The 20,859-nt window shown below is 39.9% G+C and overlaps 1 protein-coding gene across 1 annotated transcript in view; it reads left to right on the top strand.

Moving 5' to 3' along the window:
- cacna1ha (calcium channel, voltage-dependent, T type, alpha 1H subunit a) overlaps positions 1–20,859 on the top strand; it is a 146,246-nt gene that overhangs the window by 15,032 nt on the left and 110,355 nt on the right. Inside the window, exon 3 of the mRNA XM_046415589.1 lies at positions 17,174–17,293. The gene's annotated coding sequence lies outside the window, so the exon portion shown is untranslated. The remainder of the gene's footprint in view (positions 1–17,173; positions 17,294–20,859) is intronic.

Raw genomic sequence — 20,859 nt, 5'->3', positions numbered from 1 at the left:
TGGGTAATGTGATGCCCTGGAGCTCTTACAAGAAGATTTTGTGGAAAATAATATTAATAATAACAAATAAAAATCTGGTAATTATTTACCCACTTTGACCACAAGGGGGTGTCTATTTCAGTTGGTTTCAGTCTAGAAAGCCAGAAGTCCTTAAAAAGAGTGTAGGCATCATGAAGGGCTAATGTTCAAAGAGTTCAGGAAGAGATTCACGTCCATGTTAGCTGAGCTCATATTCTATTAAAAGTAGAAAAATAGTAGATTATGAAAAGATAAAAGCAAGTCTAGCAGGAAGGGAGTGTTGATGTTGTATGTATTAAATCTACTGAATGCACCATGTCTCTCCCACAGCACCAAAAAAGGCATAAACTGCTCAGGCTGTTCCTGCCAAAACTGCAAACTGTCTCATTTCCTGTGATGACAGTTTTTCACTGAAACGCCCACCTGACCCCAGAAAAAAAAAAAATAAAGAAAGAAAAACAGGTAAATCTGTCTTGCAAAAAGGACAGTTAGTGTCAGGAAAGGTTTCTAATAGCTCCAGTTACTGAGGAGTTCCTTGTTTTCGTGTGTGTGTGTGTGTGTGTGTGTGTGTGTAGAATGTGTGGATCCATACTCATCAGACACTGTCTGGTTGAGACACAGTGATGGTGCCTCATGAATTAAACATAACCAAACTGGAGCTCCTTCAAGACAGCTAAGTGTGTTAGCTTAGATAATACACATGAACTACTTAAACTAAGTGATATTCAAGCATCAGTGAAATAAATTGAGTAATTATCAAAGAAAATGTTGCTTACTTGTGTCAGCTATCACTCCTCTGGTACACAAAGAAGAACAGCTTACTAGTTTCTGTTATTGTCTGCACTGACAGCTTTTGTTGTCTGTAGTGCTACTCTTAAAATCCAAATACTTCACTTTTCTTTTTATTATGTTCTAATATATGAACAGATTTTTTTTTAGATGTGGTTTCGTTTTAATGATCAAAATTGTAAACTTTGACATGTAGCTCATTCGTTTGTTGACAGAAGTATATACAACATAACAACATAAAACAGCACTTTAATTACAAACAATACAGGAACTTGAAAACCTGCCAGTCAACTAGACAATGAGTTAATCACCCCGTCTGTTGTACTGATTCTTACAACCATTCAGTCCTCTTCTAATGCGTATGAGTGTGTGTACGAGAGTCCCCAGTTTAATCAGTTCCAAATTTGAGAGGACACTGTTTTTCAGTCTTCATTGATTTAGTAATTACTCTATTTTTTAGAGTAAACCTGTCCCTGGAATTGGCAGAAAATCTCAACCCTAGTGGGTGTATAATGTGACTATATGTGTAAGAGTCTGTCAGACAGCCTGTTCATTATGCACAAGTGTCAGGCTGTGTGTGCTGGGTAAGGGATTGTAGCATTTTGCAGCTGTTAGCCCACAGAATTCAGGACTGGTCTGAGGATGTGTGGGTGAATTAGTATCCATTACTGTGGGAAGCCAGGCAGGTTTGACCACAACACTGCACATACGATACAAGAGTGGGTCTGTGTGTGAATGTTTGTGTGTTCAAAGGCTACACGCTTCCCGTATGTGGACATTTTTGCAAAGGTCTTATGTAGGGCTTAGTCTGTGTAAGTCTGCACAAGTACGTTATGTGTATTTGTCTCAGCATCACCTCTGCACCTGTTCTGTTCAACACGCGAGCATCAGAGCTGCAGGAATATGATGAGACAAAAGTATACAGAGAAAGATAGACAGGTTTTATATTCACTTCAACACACCCATAACGTGACTCCTCATTTTTCTTTCTCCTTCCCTGCCTCTTTCCCTCCCTCTCACATTGTCCCCCAACCTCAAAATGATCATTGCATGCAGTCTAAGTTTCATTCAGCAGCTGGTTATTTGCTGTAGAGACATCATTCTCTTCATGTCAGTAAACGTGCGCATATAATGCGCATGAATGTATGATACACAGAGTGTGACAGGAATTAATAGGGAGCAGGCTGGATAGTAAACAGAGACATATTACAGGATAATTTGTGTGTATTTAGTGTCCAGTGTATTTTTCCTGGAACAAACAATGCAAAACTTCTCATGCTGCCAAATGTAAATGTAATGACGGTAAAGAGGCTTAATGCTTTGGTAGCATGATATGTAAGACGCAGTCCGTTCGGTAAATGTGGGGGATACACTGACCCATATTGCACAGGATTGGTGCATGATGGCAGGAGTGAGCAGGCTTTCTCTCTCTCTCACTCACACATGCACACACACACACACACACACGCACAGGCATAAAGACACACATTTCTATCTCCACTCTGCTGTTTGTGCCTTCAGTTCAGATCAAAGAATGATCTGTTCTTTACTCCTGCCTTACACTAACATGTTGTTTTCTCCTCCCTCCAAACCATTTCCACCATCACTCCATCTTTTTTCCTCTCACATGTATGTCCTCCCTACATCACTCCTCCCACTGTCTCCATCTTTTTCCTTCCCCATCCATCGCTCATCTCACTTATCCAGCTGCAATATTTTTGCTACCTAAGTAGAAAAAAATCAACATGAGTTTATTGAAGAGTAGTTTTACTTAGGAGATTGCAGGGTTGCTTGAGCCTTACCTTATAAAAGCCTTTAAAATTACAGTTTCTATCAAAGGAGTCTGAGCATAGATGGATATAATAGTTTTAGCTCCCTGACAGCCAGATAATACAGTGTAAATATTCTAAATATTGCATACATGTAAACAGAGTGATTTTTTTTAAGGTGGACCTTTTAGGTACCTAAATTATGCTTAGCTGCTGCCCCCATCCTCAGCAGTATATACCCGGTACTCCTGGTTGCTTCTCCAAACCGGGCCCATTCCAACCACCTTTTATTGTATGTACTGTAAGTATCTCATACCCCATTTTAACCCCATTTTAAAAAAATCCAGACTGTACTGTTTAAGTAAACTCTTCAAGGCTTCTTTCATACTTCTTTTCTTGAGGAGATTTTTTGAACCACTTGTGCCCAGAAGAATAAGAGAGCTTGAAAGAAAGAAAGAGATTGTATGTACTGAACCCAGAAGACACAGATGTTCTTTATTTGTACCCTTTCAACTTAAAGCATGAACTCCCTTTAAAGCTCTAGCAAAGTATAAGGAGTGAGAGAAACAGAGTTTTAAGCCACTGGTTTGGCTCTGTCTCTCACCTTCATGCACAGACATATTCTCACACTCCTCCTCTGTTGTTTCTCTGTGCAGCTTTTTGACTCGAAAAGACATGAGAGGACAACATCCAGGCTGTTCTGGACCCTGACTAATACTTCCATCAGTATTTTACGTATATGAAAAAAAGGAAAAAAAAGACTACATTGAAATCTGGTTCATTACCTTGAATGACCAAGGGGCCTGATAACGTGAATCTGTGGTCATGCAACAGAGAAGTACTACAAATAGAAAGCAAGAGGAGTTTTTTTTCCCCAGTAAGATATACAGAGCAAGAGACTGACAGCGTGAGAAAGAGTCACATATTTACAAATCCCCACTGCGACAGCCCCTCAGAGGGGATTTTTGCCAGCGAGTTGAGTCTAAGAACTCCCAAACCTGAACAAAATGAAAGCAGAAAGCAGATTATTGGCGCTATAGTGACAGATGCTTTTTCCTTCCTCCTCATGAGAATCGGGCCACGCTATTGCAGATTAAGAAGCTCGATATTACTGTGAATACATACAAATGTATGTGTGTGCTAAAATTTTTTATGGATTGTTCATTTTGAAGTTGAAAGATTTCCGTCTTTACACATTTGCTTTGCCTTAGACACACCGTCTATTGCATGTCCGTTCTGGCAGAGGGATTCCTCTGCCGCTCTTCCTGAAGTTTCTTCCATTTTTCTGGGGGTTGGGTTAAGAGCATATTTTCCTCACTCTAATCAAGGGCCTGAGGACCGAGGCTGTTGTAAGTCGTTCACGTTGTGATGCCCATTGTGGTATTGTGATGTGTGAGTTTAGGCAATAAAACTGACTTGACTTATGATACACTATGCACAAAGTTAATCCCCCCAAAAGCTTGATTTATGTGATGTGGAAGTAAGTCTAAACTTTAAGATGGCACAGTAGACATACAACTCTCCCCCAAATCACTTTACAGTCCATCTGTTTGAATTAATAGCCTTCTGTACTCTTACACTCCTCCCAGGTTGACTGTGCTGTGGCCTTAAACGTAATTGTTACTGGTTTATGGTGTTAGTGCACTTTGGGGAGCAGAATTAAATCATTTGACGTGCAAATGCAAATTGGCTCGGCCACACAGTTTTGGCCATAATGTTCTCTGCACCAGCTGGTCATGTCTAAGCCTTGGCAAGGTTGGTGAGAAGTGGCTACTGACTTGTACTGACATGTGGTGTGAAGCTGCGCCATTCGATTCCTTCAGTCAGAGAACTGTGTTGTCAGCGCTGTCGGCGATCCACAGATCAGATCAGAATGAAAGTGGTGAAGAGCAGAAATGAAAAAGGAAGAGTTTTAAGGAAAGAGTACATGACGTCTGAGATCCGCTTTCTCCAGTCTTCCACTATGTGCTCCTTTTGCTGTCTAATCAATGACGTTACCCACTGTCGTTTTAATAAGCTTTTCAGTTTAGTCATTATTAATTGAATTCACGTCATCATATGGCATACACATGCATTTAAATAAACAAATAAAGAAATAGACAAATAAATGTATGCTGTTTTGCGACTTAGAAAGATGGTCTGTAGGATTACAATTTGTCACCACAGACAAAAATATTTATGTTTAAACTTTAAATCTAGGCCACCAGGAATGCAGGCCGAATGTTTTTCTACCACATTTTAACAGTTTGAAATTTACTGCTGACTGATGACACTTATGTAATGGAGGGCAGGGTTATATAATCATTGTCACAGACAGCAGGAAGAACAAAGAACAGATTTCCTGGTCTCCTGTGTTTGGTCCTATTCTGTCTTCTGACAGTTAAATGGAGTAGAGTAATGACATAAAGCTGCTTCGTCTAGAACTAATTACAGAAAATCAACAGCTAGAATGCATAGCTGCTCAACTTATAAAAGAAATCATGCAGAGTCGCTCCAGACTTTCTGCTAACAGGATCAGTAGTTAGATACTTCATCTGGATGAACCTCATTTCATTCCATGTTTAGCAATCGGTGCTAAATACAATCTCAGATATACTATACATGGCAGTGGCTCATTCAAATGCTTAAAACATAATTTTAACATAATACAGTTATATTTACAGCAGACCTGTGTCACATTAGCACTTTTTTTTGGAGGTCTAGTGGATTGTTAAGGCAATGAAGCCCATCCCCCAACCTGGGCTCTGATCACCTCATCAATAATCTATACTCAGACCTGACCTCTCCTCGTGACCCCAGCATGTTCACAAGAGGAAGCACCAGTATGGTGGCAACGCCTGCTGTGTTTAAGGAATAAGTTTGACAGTCTGAATAGTTAAGACAGAAACAGCAGTCATGTGTATGTGGAATGCTCTATCAAACAGTAAGATTTTCACGAGTTTGACATTTTTGGAAACATGCTTATTTGCTTTAATACTGAGCGAGATGAGAGGATCAGTTCTACTGCTGTGTACAAAGGCTTGAAGCAGAGGGAAAATACGAGTCTGGTCCTGTCCAAATGTAACAAAATTTGCTTACCAGCACCATTTAACATTTTATATCCCATTTGTTTAGCTGTACAAACGCCAGAGTGTAACAACTGCATGTTTTTGTGCTAAGCTAAGCTAAGCAAAGCTAAGCTAACTGACTTCTGGCTGCAGCTACATGCAGTATTTACAACAAAGCTAAAAAGCTCTGGGTTGAGAAGACAAATACACATGAACGTGCACTGCCTCACTGCCTGTAGCTTCAGCTGGTAGCTATGAGTGTGTGCGGCAAGTGTGCTACGCTCAAAAAGCCCTCTCAGCATTCTTTAGTCTAATAAATGCATAAATAAACAATTCTGTCACATCCCACAATGATATCCATACAAAATAGCTGAATATAACTCAATCTGACTGAGCAGTTACTTCTCTCTGCTGTGGGTGTGTTTGTGATGCTAAGTGGTTTACCTGCAGCACATCATTTGCATCTTAAACCATATCCAACTACCTCATGTCTTATTCAATATTGTGACAATTATGATCAAAGATGGCTATTGTGAGCACTCACAACTGTCAATATAGATAGATAGATAGACTTTATTGATCCCAGGCTGGGAAATTGCAGTGCAGCAGCAGCAATACACACAACAAGCTAAACAAAATGTTAAAAATAGCAAAATAAAAAGTGGCATATATAAAATATATATACAAGGCAATATAAAAAAGTATATATACAACAGTAAACAGTGTAATGTAGAGCAAAATAAAGTAGAGGTAGAGTGTAAGGTGCCAGTAGAATGTAAGGTGAGTGTAGCATGTTAGTATTGAGACGTTTTGGCTGCACTTTCTCAATTAGAATACACACGGGAAGGCAGGTAGACAACAGGAGAAGGTATTCTACAAATACAGTGAAAATCCTTCTGAAACACTGGACCAGCCCTATCTTTCTATCTTAAATATTGCCTGCCTTATAAACATAGTTGCTGAGTCAATGGTATTGGTCAGATCTTTCAGATACAATACATTAATAATACATAATTTTTTGTATTATTGGACAGCCGACTTTATTTCTTTTCCCTTTAAATCCTAAAGCTTTCCCGGTGAGATTCACCACCTGATTAATGGAAACTCATGCGTATTATCAGGCATGCACACACACACACACACACAGGCATGCACGCACACACATCCATTAAAGAGATTTAAGTAATCTAGGTAGTGATGTGTTGACGTATGAGATTTTACTGTCCCACTGTGCCGAGAACTGTTTTACACACACACACACACACAATAAACCTCCCGCTTTAATTACCCCAAACCTTTAAAACACGCACACACACATTTGCAATCATGCATACAGTGCACACAAGTGTATTCCCCTTCCTTTTGTGCACTTAGCTGGATGTAACCTGTTTACACACCAACACACAGTTAGTTACACTTCATTTATTATTGACAGCCGAGTGACCACATCTTTCCAGCTCTACTGTAACCAGAGGCCCGAGGGTTCAATGACAGGTCGCCTAGAAACCCTAATGACATCACCCACCTCTGTTTGTTGGGTCTGTGTGTGTGTGTGTGTGTGTGTGTGTGTGTGTGTGAGGAAGAGAGAGAGAGAGAGGACGTAGAGAGCGAATAAGTGAGTGATTGATTTTATTTGACACTGTGTAAGGAACATAAATAAAAAGACTGCAGGCGGGGAGGCCTGCCAGTGAGAGCAGGGATGGCTGTCAGAACTCTGGTGACTTCACCATCAAATCCCTTAAATCCTGACTCACAGTGCACAACTTTTAAGATTTAATTTACAGCTAAGTCTCCCAGTGGTGTCATGGCGGTTATTCGACGAATAGTCAGTAATGGATGTGCCCACTTAGTGACATACCTGCACCAGTGCTTGTTTTTTTTAATATCTGATCCACGTTTCTGTGGAGGTAACAGCAAAAGGAATAGTTAGCTCAAATTTGGTGTGGAAAGTTTTTGTGTTTGCATTAAAGAAACCAGACTAAGAAAATTTGTCAGTATGAAGAGTGAATAGTTTAACAATTTAGACTGATCCTTCAATCTGCTTTACTAGAACACAAAAAGCTCTCTGGTCTTGTAATGTGAGAGATGCAGCAGTGGAATGGTCCAGTTCAGAGTGATATTTTATATATGTTACTGACAGTTGTTCTCAAAATGACCAGAAAGATTTATCAGAAAACAAAATCAAGGTACACTTAAGTATAAGATCACTGATTAAAAGCATATGGCCTTAAAAAGGAACAGTTCACAATAAAAAAGAAATTTCAGTTATTACCCTCTCACTCCATGACGTGTATGATGTCAGCGTAGTAGGAGAGTCAAAACAAAACAAAATATTTTGTTCTGTTTGATATGCATGCTGTCATAACCAGGATGATTGAAGTCATTGTATAAACAGGTGTCCTCATATTAAGGCAGTAAAGGTTGCAAACTGTGCCTGAAATTAAAGTCTAAAATTGTCCATCTTTAACAGTGGCAACGAGCTGAAGTCGGAACAGATGATCGATGTGGGGTTTTTGTTTTACGTTTGTAGGCACAGTGTGTTGCAGTGGGCTCCATAGGACAAGCAGTCAGCACACATCACTCTTCTGAATTCTGCTCAGCAGAGCTTATCGCTTCACAGTGTCACAGTTGTGGGGCATTTGAATGACAGAGATTTGTTTTTCATTGTGTCCCTGTGCAGTGACATGTTGCCTACAGTCTGTCTCCTCTATTGTGACATGATGGGCACTCACGCAGTAAATACATTTTGAACGTACAATAACACACGTAAACACGCTCAAGGTGAAAGGGAAAACACTGGGTCAAGGGATTTAACTATGAGTATTTGTGTGGACTTTCTGTCTGCACATGATTGTGCATTTTATGGTGTGGATGAATTGTGTGTGTGTGTGTGTGTGTGTGCAGGTGTGCTTCAAGATTCAAGGAGCATTGTATCACAGCAGACTGACGGTTACTCCAGGCTGAGAAAGATAGACTTAACTGTTGCAAAGCTGCTGTGAAAACCATCATTCTCTGTCACGCAGCAGCCTGCAGTTCAGCTCGTCTTCTCACACGCTCACATTTATAAAGCATGTTTAGAGGCTTTTAAAATGATCACTAAAATCTTGCTTAATTTTAATGGTCTGTTTAGTGTCACTGAGTTACTGAGTCGAACATAAAGCTATAAGGGATCACTAAGTATACCGGGAAACAAAATTTAGCTCCCAGCAGCAGTGGTTTCAGCCTGGAAGGGGGCTTCTACTGAACTCAGCCGGCAGTATACAGTAGGTGGTTTGAGGAAGGCACGCGATCATTTCCCTGTTGCTGCTCCAGTGATTTCTACTGGTTGGTCACCATGGCTGTCCTGTGGTGGAGTAGGGTCTGATAGAGGGCCTGAGGGAGATAGTGTGAACTTGAATATCATGTGCTGGTGAAAGTCCTTGTTGTCCTAAGAAAAGATACAGCAGAATGTCGTTTTTACACTTTTTACACTGGGTTTTGTACAGATTAAAAAAAGATAAGATATGAAATTAATTAGTGAACTAGTCGCTGGAAGAGGACTTTGTCACTTTATAGTTTCATATTTATCATACAGACATGAGAGAGATCCCATCTAAAGCAACTGCGGTAAGCACATTTCGCAAAATGATGTCTGACGTCTCTGATAATATTGTCATCATATGCATTTAGAGACATCTGACAGTTTTAAACAGCTTGTCGGATTCATGCGTCTTTCTTCATGCCGCAGCTTAATATTGACTCAAATATAAGTGCACAAACGTGTCTGGCTGTGTTGGAACAGTACTGATCAGTTATCAAACAAATATTCATTTAAGGTGCCAAGACAATTAGCAAAACAATACCAGCAGTGGGACAAATTATGTTCACATGAAACTGTTTTGTAGTAGGAAAACATTCTTTGGGAAAAACAACCCACCGCTCAGATTACTTTTTTTAATATTTAGAACCAACAGTGGTGAGATGTGAGTCCGGATGGTTCGTGTGCACATGAAACAAACAGACAAACATAATTTGTCAGAGGCCAGGTTGGATATCGTGTGTTTCCAGTGTTGCTATACTTCTCTCTCTGCTGGAGAGAAATACAGTCCCGAGCTGTGCTCTGAATCACAATCGCCTTATTTCACCGAGAGCATTTATCGGCCGTAGGAAATTGTTTTAACAGTTTGGTGCCAGACAAACAGAACATGAGCAATGAGTTAAAATCACAACCAATACATGAGAGCACAGCTTCTGCTCTCTTAATGGCAGCACACAGAGACACACACACTCACAAACACAAGTCTCAGCCTCTCAGTTTTTCTTTTAACTCTCTCGCACTCTCTCACACACACACACACACACACACACCAGACCAGTGTTTACCCACAGCGTCATCTGCCTGAAGGAGTATTCACCTGGTAATTGGACCTGGCTGTCAGTTGTCCTGCAGTCCTGCCTCAGTCTCCGTAGCTACTTATGAATGTTGCTGTTTCCCTCGTTTAGTTGCTGTCTTGCACATTGTATGACTCAGACTTATTTGATGTCATGCAGGTTATTAAATTCATCTTATTTTAACAGAGATTTCTCTTCAATAGCTTGTTCCTACTGCAGCACTTCTGTGCTTTCTTGTTAAGATGATTTAAATATTTTCTTTTAATATAGTTTCTTCATTATTTAATGTATGAAGGACCATAACAACTTTAAACTGACATTCCTTTTAATTTTTCCTGACCTGAGTCCATGGAATTTCTTGTAATCGAGATAAAATGCCAAGTGGACGGAGTTGCATATTACAGTATATCAGAAAATCAGACAATCAAAATGAAATATTTGAGAAATTACTCATAGACTTTCCATAGACTTTTCACACTTTGTAAGTAAATCACATGCATTGACATTTCAAATAATTCTAGATGAGTAATGTTAACTGTTTCCTCCCGTTTTACCCAGGCTTGTCCGTAAACACCTCCTTAACGCCCACTACTACTCACCCCCTCCTCCTCTGACTCATCCTCTTTTCGCTGATCACAAGTTGTCCCACAGCCCCGTTTCTGTCTCGACAGACACCCTGACGCTTGGCATCCGCCCATCTCCTTTCCTCCTCCTCCTCCTTCTCTTCCGTATCCCTCTCTCCTGGATCATCTTTCATTCCTATCTTTTTTTCTCTGAGTGATCACTTCTGCCGATGTGTTTCAGCTCTGTATTACTTTTTTTTATCAGTGCATGTGCTCAGTGTTTGTGGGTAAACTATTCATACAGATCCTGTAAAGCACTGCTCCAGGCTAACACAGCTACATAATTCAGTGTGGGTCATGATAGATAGATAGATAGATAGATAGATAGATAGATATTTGATTGATTTGATTGATGAAAATCAAGTCATGAGTCAATAAGGTCATGTACACTGCCAAGTTTACTGTTAATTGACAGAATGAATGTGATTAGTTTTCATCAAACACTGTTGATGGACATTATTGTCCCACAATGCATTGCACAAAGGAAAATGAACTTCTAACTTCTGAAATGAACGACTACAGCTGAAGTTTTTTTTAAACTGAACGTACAGTGTAAGGTCAACATTTGAAGGAACACAGAAGATCAAATAAATTATTTACTAAGCCAGGAATATTATCATATAGTCAAGCGCAGTGATGAGAGTGCTGTTTTTATTATTAACTTTGCATATTGTTGAAAAGCAATCCGGAACACTGTGGAATAAACACACTAACACGTCTAGTGCAAAATGGTTTCCTTTTCTGATCCACCAAAAATCACACCTGTAATCCAATTTTAAATCTTCTGAGTACATAGTTATTTTCACAGTTTGAAAACAATAAAACAAATTGCAGATGGTTATGAGACAACTCCAGAAAACCTCAAACCACAAAATGGTGTTAGATTTTTGCAAAACATTTAGATTTCTCTGTGTGAGTTTCAGTTGTTTCATTGGAAGTTGCTGAAAATTTGTGTCTTTTGAAGCATTTTTTGTCTTATTTCCTGTTTACACAAAATGGAAAAATACACAGATTGTTTGGACATTTATTTGTAATGTCAAAACTATAGTAGATTCCTAAGATTCACTATTGTAAAACTCTTACTTGACATACTTAATGGGCAACAGATTTCACCACATTTACTTTGAAAACTGGTATTTGTGGCCAACTAAGGTGTTTAAAACACCATAAGTTCCTCACATTTTTTCTTCAGATATTAAAGATGACATTCTTAAGGTTGCATTTTATATTCTTCAGTTTTCAAGCAGATAACAATATGGTTGTAAACAGATTTGTATCACTTTAGTAAAATATTTTTGGCATTTTGGTCCAGAATCTTAATTCTTAATTCTGGCTGACTGTTTTTACACCTCTAACAACTTGTAAATGGTTGTGAATTTTTTTCCATAAATACTAGCACAACTGGGCTATAAAGCAGATTTTGATGTGTAGATTTTGATGTGTAGACTCAAGAAACAAAACAGTAACTGGTGTCCTGGGGTTCTTTTTAATGCCATCTGGATTGACGTCTGCTGTTTCAAAGAATTAGTGACTGACGCACCAATTGGATTACAAGGCCTACATAACCATCAGCAGGGTGGAGCAACATCACTCTGCAGATTAGATTAGATGATTAATGATTGCTGTGAAAATGTAAGAGGTTGTTGCTGCAAATACATTACAGTTCAGGAAGGCAAGTCACAATAGAATATACAGAATATACTCTACGCTGACAGGAAAGGAATATATACTCCACTACATGTTTCTTACAGCACAGTTACTCTAATTCTTCATTGTGTGGACAAAATATTAGAAACACATCTCAATATGACACAGTACAATTCAACTGAATCACAAACTACAACATCCAAAGTTGAATCAATATGTTTGTGAAACAACAAAATCACAAGATCACAAGTGCAAGCTTAGTACAGTGGGGTTTATCTTTTTTATATACGGAGCTGCATTGGGTTTTGTGACAGTCACAAACTGACTTGCGTGGTCTGATGGGTCTAACCTCATCGGTCTGTTACTGTAGAAGCATCTTCTGAAGTTCAGAGATTCAAACCAACTGACATCAGTGCAGTGAGCTTCATTAAGTTCTCCTGACTGCAGATCAACCTCTATCCTCCTCCTCCATCCAACATGTCCTCTTTCCTTCCCCCGTCTCCCCCTTACAGCCTGTCCAGGAATCCCCTTTGATCTGTGGTATGACAGCAGCTGCACTGCGCAGCTTCCCAGAAGCCCATAAATCAACTGACAGATGCTCTTTCTCTCTCACTACATAAACACTCATTGGTTACCGATGTCAAAGGAATGCACCAAGTTTTAGGTAGAGCAGCTGGTTGGTCAGTTTATACTATAAGTGATGAGAACATAAATAACAGTAGAAGTGCATACAAAGTCATTGGAAAACTTCGGACACACATGAATTGGCATAACGTTAAAGAACACTGGTGTCAGGTAGATTTATTACCTGTTTATCTTTTTCCATGTCTAGCTTACATTCACCCAATAACTTTACAAAGCATGAGGTGGCCGTGGCTCAGGTGGTAGGGCGGGTGGTCCATTTGTACTTGGTTTGGTGATTTGATTTGCTTTGTTCTGTTCTCAGTTTAAAAGTACCATGTAAGTGCTGCACACACTCCAGTCAGCCGCAGAGTCAGGTCCAATAAAATGATAAAACTGGAAGTTTGACAGAATATTTCATAGCTAGTGTGATACAATAACGTAAATAAAAGCTGGCCCATGTGCTTACTCCACCGCTGCCTCCTTCCCTCCTTTGCACTTTCAGTATTCTGACCAAACCCCTCCCCCTACAGTGACTGTCTGACCATAGCTAGCAACCATGACTCTCCACATGGTGACATGGTGGGTACAGGTCTCTAGAGTGATAATCACAAAGCAGGTGATTTACGGAGGTTGGTTGATGAGTTTTTATGGTAGACGGAGAGAAACATAGCACATTTATTTTTCAGCCTCATCCTCTTCCATATTTACACACTTAGTCCAGCATATTGATCCCTTTTTGTCGAAGTCAGCTATCTTGGACCTCCAAAGTGGTCCACGGCAGTGATAACATCATCATCACTGTCAAAATAGTGACCACTGAGCTCCCTCTTCATCTTGGGGAATCTGGGGGTGCTACCCTCCCCCGTGTCTGCATGGATCTCCAAGGGTGATAAATTCTTGAGATTGAGGGAGTGTATGATGACATAAAGGCCAATGCCCATTTTCTTAGCAGTTTTCAATTCCCCGAAAGAGAAATGCCACAAAAGTTATTAACTTCAAACTTGTTGTATAACTTGAGCTGAACTGAATGTGCATGGAACAAGACCTGTATAACTCACCTCCTTTTATCTAAGGCCACAGAATTGTCAATCCCTTTTCATCATAATCTAGAAGCACTACGGTACTGTACCTGAAGTGGTTATGCTATCATAGTGTGCATGTAGCCATCAGGTCTGCATTTAAGATGGTTCAACAGGGTCATCTCAAATAGCTACAAAACTTAGCTAACAACAGTAAAATGCTAGCAACAACTGTCAGTTTGATAGCGGAGGAGAGGATTCCTAATGAGGTCGCATGGCAGCAAAGGACATGAGACTTAGCAAATGGTCAGGCAAGGGTGCATATTTCCTGAGCTAGATTGGCCACCTCCTTCACAAGTTTTTCCATAGCGCATAAGAGTTAATGACAGGAAATTCCTGAGACAGTTTCCTGATATGGCCATGCATCATCTATATTTTCTACAAACACCAGACGGCAATGAGAGGCAACATACATGACTGACACAAATATTCTTTAAGGCAAGATATCAAGACAAAATCATACCCTGAGATTACAGAGGCGAAGCCATCTGTTCTTAGAAGCAGCTCTCTGATGGGTTAGACGGAGGGGAGGGTGATTATCACTGGGTTATGTGCAGGTCCAGTGACCCAGCACAGACAACCTCATAACCTCTGTAGGTTGTGACTGTGTGTATGTGTGTGTGTGGGTGGGTGTAGCATGAGTATCAGCAGGTTGTTCTCCTGCGACGGCTGTATTCAGATTAGATCACACCACTGGACAGTAATCCTTCTTTAATGAACATATGTTTTAATCCTACACCCACCCACCCACATCAACTCACACACTGTAAACTGTAAACTGTACCAAAATATACCACTTGGACCCTCCCCCCACTATCAAAAAGAAAAAAAAGGGATCTTTTCTGTCAAAAAGATGTGGACAGTGAAACAGAAAAAAAAAGTGTGAGGTGCCCCAGGGAGAGCAAGAGATGGGGGAGATGGGGAGGATTAACCATGAGAAGCTGTCAGGACAAGAACCTTTTGGCCTTGCACACACACACACACCCAGGAGATGGATTAGTGAGTAGGGTTGTTTGGAGGCAGATCGGATGAAATGGTGATTCACCATGTCTGTTCTGAGAGTTTTAGAGTGCTGCTTCTGTGTGTTTGTATATGTGTGTACGTGTGTGTGTGTGTCACTCTCTCATTAGAGAAGTCAGGCTAGCTCCATGGAGGCGATGCCACCACAGACCTCATTAGGAATCCTCTCCTCTAACCTCATGATACACAATCTCAGCGAGCAATATTTACAATATATACAGGGTTTTAGGTCCTCTGTGTGTGTGTGTGTGTGCGAGCGCTCTGCTTTGTGAACAGAAAGGCAAATGATGAAACTAAGCTGAAAGTGCAGTGAGAACAAAGCAACCGAGACAGAAAGATGATAGCAAATGAGAGGGAACATTTCCTGTTAGTTCACAGTAGCTTTGAACTTTTAACTCTAGTTTTTAATCATTATCTATCATGTGGTTGATAAAATAAAGCTTAAGTTACATTATTGTATCGCATCATACATGTATACCAAGAAAACTAAAAAGAAAGTGATATTAAACTTTAATCCAGACTTACTGTACCTTCATTCAAACTATAGAGAAAAGAAGAATTCAGAGAAATTAGTTTCCACAGGCATACTGTCATTTTTGTTTGTCATTTTTATTGAATTTGTTGAAAATAGAGCAGGCCAGAATGTCAACTTGAAATGGATGACCTACTTTCAAATGACAATTTATAAAAGTGAGTGTTTTTGTGTGTGTGTGTGTTTTAGTGTTATCTTAAGTTGTCACGATTGTTAAGCCTTCAGCAAAACTCGTTTATTTATCTCTCTGTAGTGCAGAGATTTCGGTGAAGCAGCTGGCCACACACTATTATAGTGGGAAACCTGACTTTCCAAACAGCTAGTAATTTCTGTGTCGTGTGCTGTTATCATCTACCAACTATTTTGACAAACTAGCCAAAAGTATTTCATGCTGGTTTATTTTGCACACATTTATGTTCCCTTAAAAAAAATGTGTATTGCTGCATTGATGGAACTTTTATCTCAAGAGCTAATACCATTTGTTGATGATACATCTATGAACACAGTACAGATTGTTTCTAAATCTGGTGCTAAAATTTAGCACCAGTTTTTTCTGAATGCTATTATACAATTTTATATTCACTCAGTGTAGTAAAATGTAGTAGATGTGTATCCTTATTCATCCCAGAATAAAATGTTTGCACTGTACATTTCTTCAAACCATGCATACATTAAATTTCCATAAACAAATCAATATTTTTACAATATTTATCTTTAAGTCCAGATTACACCTGGGCAAGGTGGCTCTCGTGGGAGAACAGTGTATGAAACCAGCCAATTGTTCTGACTGTTGAGACATTTGACATTAGAACATTTAACCGAAAATATGATCTTTCACGAACCATAACCAAGTGGTATTTGTGCCAAAACTAACCAGAATTTAGACATGGCATTGTCAAAACATTGAAATGAAAACTAAAACATAAATAAAGTTTCAACATAGCAAACAAAAAGTATCATCATATCAAACATAAAGTTTCAGCATATCTGTGGTTTGCAGACTGATGTCAGCATTTATTCAGCTATTGGAGTAGCATCCGTACTCTTTGTAAATATTCCTTTTAATTTGACTTTATATTGGTGTAGCAGGTATAGCATAAACCAGCTAATTCTTCTTCCTGTGAATGTGAGACATGAGGCTGGAGATGCAGAAACACACATACATACTGACTGGTAGCAGTGACTGGTCCAGATGGTGGGACAGCAGAGGGTATTAGCGGATAATGTGAGAGCGATTGTGGGGTGGGGGGGGGTGAGATGAGGGAGTGGGTCCCTGTGTGGGGGCGAGAGGGTTAAATCTCTGTGATTGGAATGCACAGCTGCATCAGCACACATACACATACACACACGCACATGCACATGCATACCGTCACACAGCTGAGAATGCGAGGACTGCACAGACGTTTCTGGAAGTGTTGCGGGGCTTCGCAGAGCTGTATGACTCAGCAGTGGAAGTCTGCTTCCCTTCTGTCTGTCTGCCCATCGTTTTATTTATCTCTCTGTCATTTCTATCTCATCCTCTCCTTCCCCTACCTCTGTCTCTGTTTCACCAGCTCTCCTTTATTAGTGCGCCTCTGTTCTGCTCTCACGCTCACTCTCAACGGCGGTGCCTTATTTACTGACTTTGTCTCATTTTATGTCTGTCTCTCTGCAGGAGGTCATGATGTGACAGACTCATCTCACAACTGCTTCAGACACACTCAATGGAGTGGAAAGTCTGCGAGCAGAATCCCACAGTGATGGGTTTGAAAGACAGATGGTGTGAGGAAGAAAGGTAAACCCATCTGGAACATGTTACCCGCACATATAGCAGCGATGCCAAATTGAGAAAAATGTATAAAAGTTCAAGCCATCCATGAGGTAAACACAATGAAACAGCACTTGTATCAAGCATTAATTGTATGCCATAAAACATGTGATGTTGAATTTATGTTGCCATGAGAAGTACAGTGGAAATAGGGACACCAAACAACCAGCAATCATTGGCAGTGACATAAGAAAAATAACAAAAATTAGACAAAATCGAATCATTTTGGGGCTCATGCCACTATGTGTATTGAATTCTAAGAGAAAGTTGCAACTAATATATTCTGCTACATAACTTTTATAAAGTGATCATATTTTAGTGATGAATGCATCCCAGTTTAGTTTTCTTTTTCCTCACATGTGACTCAAATCTGATCCACACCATGCAGAAAGCTGCATGGATCTGCACTATAAGGATGATTGGTTCAAAACCATCATTAGGTCATTAGGTAGAAAACCTACACATGATTTTCTTTTAAACCCTTAAATTACATAGCATTTAGAATGTATTGCATTTTGTAATGAAAATTAAATCACTGAGTTGATACGGCTGTCAGAAAGTTGACACTTTGTATGCTTGGCTGAAACACCGTAGTCACTTCTATCTAGGACTGTTAGACAAAACAATGGGAAGGAAGTAATGGTCTTAACAGGTCCACAGCGTTCCAAGTAACAGAGACTCAACTTGGTACACAAGACAAGACATTTAAAACTATTTCTCTGTCCCATGTTGCTGAGGTTGTTGGGTTTGTGTGTCAATATTTCTCATCATCAAAGATGGTAACAGCTCCAGTCACTGTATGCAGATATTCCTAAATAAGAAGAGATTTTGCTGTAAAACAGTTATGCCATGTATGTGATAAAAATGTCAGACAGAAGGCTACCAGACACTGCTATAAAACACCAGATTATAATCCAAATGTTACTGTCTTTTCTGCTTCCTTTACACATCATGCTGTCTCACTCTCCCTGTATTCAGCAGTATCTCTCTCTTTACCTCTCCCTCCCTCCCTCAATCTCAGTTTCTCTTTGAATACCTTTATTCCTCTCTATTCACTCTCTCCCTTGTTCTGGTCTCAGCCTCTCTGTGTCTCTCTGAGCTGGTTTGAAGTCTGCCAGTAGGGGTGTGTGTGTGTGGGTGAGGACACCCTGCAACCTGCAGGACTTTGTATTGAAAATGAGTTTTATGTTTTTCAAGAGGCCAACAGGCAGTCAGTCAGTGCCTGTGTGTGTGTGTGTGTATTCCTTTTCATTTTCAATAGATGAAAGCAGACAGAGTGCAGACACAACAGAATCACAACAGAGAAGATAACAGCAATCAGGAATCAGATCTACATGTATGTCAGGATAGTTCGACATGAGTTTCATTGAAATACACAGACAGATACGATAATTTTTACTTTCAATTTACTTCATTCAAAGCCTAATGAAAACAAAGTTGTTCTTACTTTCAGGTGATTAAACACAAAATATAAAACACAATTATCATTATATTTATTTATATCTGGTCTGCACACTTTAATTATTTGCTATTCACCTCTTCCCATCATTGTTGATCAGTCACACATGATGTTTTCAGGTATGAAACAGCCTGGACTGACCACAGGAATAAATTTCAACAAGTTCATGAGGGTTGGTACATGATTACACCAGCAGATTTCTCTATAAACATACAATGGCAGGAATACTAGCATGTTAGCAACCAAACCAGCTTGAAGCTTGTAGAGATGTTATGACAGCTTGCTGCCAGCTAACTGGTATGGTAACAGTTAGCTGCCCAGCTAAAGTAGACTGCCAACTAAAGGAGCCTTTCAGCTAGTCACTGTGTCACCAAGCTCCCAGCACCCCCATAGCATAGACACAAAGAAACACAGAAGGTTAAGGATAACAAATGTATTTACATGCAAGTGAATGCAGATGAGCCAACAGATGATGCGTATACACAGGCTGTGTGTAGATGACAGCAGATCTCATGATTTTATGCCTCTCACACACAGTTGTCGTTCACATGTCAACATATATGACTGAGCTGCATGGCTGTATGCACTCTGCAGCATGACAGATTTCCTTTTAAAGCTGTCTGTGATGCTGCTCCATACTGGCGTGTATGTGCGTAAAGTGGTCTGCTGGTGTTTGTGTGTGATTATGTAACTGTTTCCTCTGTTCCTGTTGTGTTTCTGAATACACAGATATTTTTTCCTCTTCCATTCCCTAATTAGAATGATTATTTTGGCATGCAGCTAGAAAGAGGGATAAAAAAAACACCCCCCAAAAAACTCTCATTTTCTCTTTCTTTCTAACCATGCCAGTCTCTCTTTCACTTTCTTGTGTATCTCTGTTCTTTTCTTAGATAGATTTCAATAATACATCATGAATATGCATAATTCAGTGGCTTTGTGCAATACACTCATCACGCACTGCACATGTACAGTACAGAAGTGCCCGTGCTGCTGCTGCTGGGGGAAGCCCCCTGAAGGAAGACATGTAGGGTCTCCCCCTCCTCACGTACGTCAGCAGGCCCAATGAGAGACTCCAGGTCCCAGAGACATGCGGAGGAGGGAGATGGGCCATAAATATGTACATAACTAAAATAGATCACAGTACAACGTGAGAGAGTCGTGAGAAACCAAGACAATGCTGAAATTTTTTAACAACTATTCCTCAACTTTCTCTATTTTTCATTACTTTGGAGACGTCTTTGATGTCTTTGTTGTGTTTCTACTTTGCGCATCTCAAGAGATCGCCTATCAATCAAACAGTGCAGTCAGGATGTAGACATGATTTTCCTTGCAGCTTCTGTCAAAGAAGTTTTTGTGGATGCTGTGGTTTTCTTGCATGTTCAGCCATTTTTGCTCGGCTGCTCATATTGTCCTTTACCATTATATAATACAATGTATGTGATGTATTTTTCTGTCTCCTATAAAACTGAAACCAGATGTGAAAGACTTATTCTTCACATGAAAGTTTACTTTTCAAAACTACATATTGTGTTATATGTTTATGATCATCCTGTGAATTTGAATCTGTCCATGTCTATGTGTGATCGGATGCTTTGCTTTTCATATTTCTATAGGATTTGAAATGAAAACACATCCCTCTGTGTGTGTGTGTGTGTGTGTGTGTGTGTGTGTGTGTGTGTGTGTGTGTGTGTCCAAGGGCTTTTGCTGATGAGAAGGAGATGAGAAAAGCAGGAAGAGAAGGCTGGATGATGAAAGCGTGGGAGTTAGAGTGGAAGGGAGGATGGAGGATGATGGGTTGGGGGGATGGGGAAGTGGTTGGGAAAGCCAGGGAGCGGAAGACAGAGAGTCCAGGCTGGTGGAGGACTATTGATTATCTGTGGGAAGCACACACGTTCCTATTGATTTAGACTGGTGGCAATACATATTGTATAAATGAATTAGAAATAGTGTGTGAAGAGAGATGTTTTTCTTCCCTAAAGATATAACACACTCTGCGTTTGTTCACTTGTGGAATATGTGACCAAATGGTATTGTCTGCATACTGTATGACTGTTTTGAGTGACTTTTTCATAAA

Source organism: Scatophagus argus, chromosome 16, assembly GCF_020382885.2.
Source record: "Scatophagus argus isolate fScaArg1 chromosome 16, fScaArg1.pri, whole genome shotgun sequence".
Lineage (NCBI taxonomy): Eukaryota > Metazoa > Chordata > Actinopteri > Scatophagidae > Scatophagus > Scatophagus argus.
Note: the sequence above shows the minus strand (reverse complement) of the source record. Positions and strands in the feature narration are given on the sequence as shown.